This window comes from Taudactylus pleione, unplaced genomic scaffold (assembly GCF_031769625.1).
Source record: "Taudactylus pleione unplaced genomic scaffold, aTauple2 ptg001301l, whole genome shotgun sequence".
NCBI lineage: Eukaryota > Metazoa > Chordata > Amphibia > Anura > Myobatrachidae > Taudactylus > Taudactylus pleione.
In genome coordinates this window covers 1,433,943-1,438,853 of record NW_028285701.1, presented here as the reverse complement: position 1 = coordinate 1,438,853, position 4,911 = coordinate 1,433,943, and positions in this window count along the sequence as shown.

The window sequence follows — 4,911 nt, the reverse complement described above, 5'->3', positions numbered from 1 at the left end:
TTGGCACTACTTTGTTGATGCACGTGCGGCTACTGCGCACACAATTCTCAAACACAGAAAAAATATTTTGATATTTGGTTTGGAGTGTACTTTGCGGGTTACAGCACCCTTTAACGGTCAAGCCAGCCGGCCCTTTACTTATGACACAGGCGCACGCTTGGCACTACTTTGTTGAAGCACGTGCGGCTACTGTGTACACAATTCTCAAACACAGAAAAAATATTTTGTTATTTGGTTTGGAGTGTACTTTGGGGGTTACAGCACCCTTTAACGGTCAAGCCAGCCGGCCCTTTACTTATGACACAGGCGCACGCTTGGCACTAATTTGTTGATGCACATGCGGCTACTGCGCTCACAATTCACAAACACAGAAAATCATTTTTTTTTGGATTGGAGTGTACTTTGGGGGTTACAGCACCCTTTAACGGTCAAGCCAGCCGGCCTTTTACTTATGAAACAGGCGCACGCTTGGCACTACTTTGTTGATGCACGTGCAGCTACTGCGCACACAATTCACAAACACAGAAAATAATTTTTTTTTTGGTTTGGACTGGAGTGTACTTTGGGGGTTACAGCACCCTTTAATGGTCAAGCCAGCCGGCCCTTTACTTATGACACAGGCGCACGCTTGGCACTACTTTGTTGATGCACTTGCGGCTACTGCGCACACAATTCACAAACACAGAAAATATATATTTTTTTGGTTTGGAGTGTACTTTGGGGGTTACAGCACCCTTTAACGGTCAAGCCAGCCGGCCCTTTACTTATGACACAGGCGCACGCTTGGCACTACATTGTTGATGCACGTGCGGCTACTGCGCACACAATTCACAAACACAGAAAATTATTTTTTTTTTGGTTTGGACTGGAGTGTACTTTGGGAGTTACAGCACCCTTTAACGGTCAAGCCAGCCGGCCCTTTACTTATGACACAGGCGCACGCTTGGCACTACATTGTTGATGCACGTGCGGCTACTGCGCACACAATTCACAAACACAGATAATAATTTTTTTTTTCGTTTGGACTGGAGTGTACTTTGGGGGTTACAGCACCCTTTAACGGTCAAGCCAGCCGGCCCTTTACTTATGACACAGGCGCACGCTTGGCAATACTTTGTTGATGCACGTGCGGCTACTGCGCACACAATTCACAAACACAGAAAATAATTTTTTTTTGGGGTTGGACAGGAGTGTACTTTCGGGGTTACAGCACCCTTTAACGGTCAAGCCAGCTGGCCCTTTACTTATGAAACAGGCGCAAGCTTGGCACTACTTTGTTGATGCACGTGCAGCTACTGCGCACACAATTCACAAACACAGAAAATAATTTTTTTTTTCGTTTGGACTGGAGTGTTCTTTGGGGGTTACAGCACCCTTTAATGGTCAAGCCAGCTGGCCCTTTACCTATGACACAGGCGCACGCTTGGCACTACTTTGTTGATGCACGTGCGGCTACTGCGCACACAATTCACAAACACAGAAAATATATATTTTTTTGGTTTGGAGTGTACTTTGGGGGTTACAGTACCCTTTAACGGTCAAGCCAGCCGGCCCTTTACTTATGACACAGGCGCACGCTTGGCACTACTTTGTTGATGCACGTGCGGCTACTGCGCACACAATTCACAAACACAGAAAAAATATTTTGTTATTTGGTTTGGAGTGTACTTTGGGGGTTACAGTACCCTTTAACGGTCAAGCCAGCCGGCCCTTTACTTATGACACAGGCGCACGCTTGGCACTACTTTGTTGATGCACGTGCGGCTACTGCGCACACAATTCTCAAACACAGAAAAAATATTTTGATATTTGGTTTGGAGTGTACTTTGCGGGTTACAGCACCCTTTAATGGTCAAGCCAGCCGGCCCATTACTTATGACACAGGGCGCACGCTTGGCACTACTTTGTTGATGCACGTGCGGCTACTGCGCACACAATTCTCAAGCACAGAAAAAATAATTTGCTATTTGGTTTGGAGTGTACTTTGGGGGTTACAGCACCCTTTAACGGTCAAGCCAGCCGGCCCTTTACTTATGACACAGGCGCACGCTTGGCACTACTTTGTTGATGCACATGCGGCTACTGCGCACACAATTCACAAACACAGAAAATAATTTTTTTTGGATTCGAGTGTACTTTGGGGGTTACAGCACCCTTTAACGGTCAAGTCAGCTGGCCCTTTACTTATGAAACAGGCGCACGCTTGGCACTACTTTGTTGATGCACGTGCGGCTACTGCGCACACAATTCTCAAACACAGAAAAAATATTTTGTTATTTGGTTTGGAGTGTACTTTGCGGGTTACAGCACCCTTTAACGGTCAAGCCAGCTGGCCCTTTACTTATGACACAGGCGCACGCTTGGCACTACTTTGTTGATGCACATGCGGCTACTGCGCACACAATTCACAAACACAGAAAATTATTTTTTTTTGGTTTGGACTGGAGTGTACTTTGGGAGTTACAGCACCCTTTAACGGTCAAGCCAGCCGGCCCTTTACTTATGACACAGGCGCACGCTTGGCACTACTTTGTTGATGCACGTGCGGCTACTGCGCACACAATTCACAAACACAGATAATAATTTTTTTTTTCGTTTGGACTGGAGTGTACTTTGGGGGTTACAGCACCCTTTAATGGTCAAGCCAGCCGGCCCCTTACTTATGACACAGGCGCACGCTTGGCACTACTTTGTTGATGCACTTGCGGCTACTGCGCACACAATTCACAAACACAGAAAATATATATTTTTTTGGTTTGGAGTGTACTTTGGGGGTTACAGCACCCTTTAACGGTCAAGCCAGCCGGCCCTTTACTTATGACACAGGCGCACGCTTGGCACTACTTTGTTGATATACGTGCGGCTACTGCGCACACAATTCACAAACACAGAAAAAATATTTTGTTATTTGTTTTGGAGTGTACTTTGGGGGTAACAGCACCCTTTAACGGTCAAGCCAGCCGGCCCTTTACTTATGACACAGGCGCACGCTTGGCACTACTTTGTTGATGCACGTGCAGCTACTGCGCACACAATTCACAAACACAGAAAATAATTTTCTTTTTGGTTTGGACTGGAGTGTACTTTGGGGGTTACAGCACCCTTTAACGGTCAAGCCAGCCGGCCCTTTACTTATGACACAGGCGCACGCTTGGCACTACTTTGTTGATGCACGTGCGGCTACTGCGCACACAATTCACAAACACAGAAAATAATTTTTTTTTTGGTTTGGACTGGAGTGTACTTACGGGGTTACAGCACCCTTTAACGGTCAAGCCAGCCGGCCCTTTACTTATGACACAGACGCACGCTTGGCACTACATTGTTGATGCACGTGCGGCTACTGCGCACACAATTCACAAACACAGAAAATAATTTTTTTTTTGGTTTGGACTGGAGTGTACTTTGGGAGTTACAGCACCCTTTAACGGTCAAGCCAGCCGGCCCTTTACTTATGACACAGGCGCACGCTTGGCACTACATTGTTGATGCACGTGCGGCTACTGCGCACACAATTCACAAACACAGAAAATATTTTTTTTTTGGGGTTGGACAGGAGTGTACTTTCGGGGTTACAGCACCCTTTAACGGTCAAGCCAGCTGGCCCTTTACTTATGAAACAGGCGCAAGCTTGGCACTACTTTGTTGATGCACGTGCAGCTACTGCGCACACAATTCACAAACACAGAAAATAATTTTTTTTTTGGTTTGGACTGGAGTGTACTTTGGGAGTTACAGCACCCTTTAACGGTCAAGCCAGCTGGCCCTTTACTTATGACACAGGCGCACGCTTCGCTCTACTTTGTTGATGCACATGCGGCTACAGCGCACACAATTCACAAACACAGAAAATAATTATTTTTTTCGTTTGGACTGGAGTGTACTTTGGGGGTTACAGCACCCTTTAATGGTCAAGCCAGCCGGCCCTTTACCTATGACACAGGCGCACGCTTGGCACTACTTTGTTGATGCACGTGCGGCTACTGCGCACACAATTCACAAACACAGAAAATATATATTTTTTTGGTTTGGAGTGTACTTTGGGGGTTACAGTACCCTTTAACGGTCAAGCCAGCCGGCCCTTTACTTATGACACAGGCGCACGCTTCGCTCTACTTTGTTGATGCACGTGCGGCTACTGCGCACACACAATTCACAAACACAGAAAATAATTTTTTTTTTGGTTTGGACTGGAGTGTACTTACGGGGTTACAGCACCCTTTAACGGTCAAGCCAGCCGGCCCTTTACTTATGACACAGGCGCACGCTTGGCACTACTTTGTTGATGTACGTGCGGCTACTGCACACACAATTCACAAACACAGAAAAAAATATTTTGTTATTTGGTTTGGACAGGAGTGTACTTTGGGAGTTACAGCACCCTTTAACGGTCAAGCCAGCCGGCCCTTTACTTATGACACAGGCGCACGCTTGGCACTACTTTGTTGATATACGTGCGGCTACTGCGCACACAATTCACAAACACAGAAAATATTTTTTTTTTGGTTTGGACTGGAGTGTACTTACGGGGTTACAGCACCCTTTAACGGTCAAGCCAGCCGGCCCTTTACTTATGACACAGGCGCACGCTTGGCACTACTTTGTTGATGTACGTGCGGCTACTGCGCACACAATTCACAAACACAGAAAAAATATTTTGTTATTTGGTTTGGAGTGTACTTTGGGGGTTACAGCACCCTTTAACAGTCAAGCCAGCCGGCCCTTTAATTATGACACAGGCGCACGCTTGGCACTACTTTGTTGATGCACGTGCGGCTACTGCGCACACAATTCACAAACACAGAAAATAATTTTCTTTTTGGTTTGGACTGGAGTGTACTTTGGGGGTTACAGCACCCTTTAACGGTCAAGCCAGCCGGCCCTTTACTTATGACACAGGCGCACGCTTGG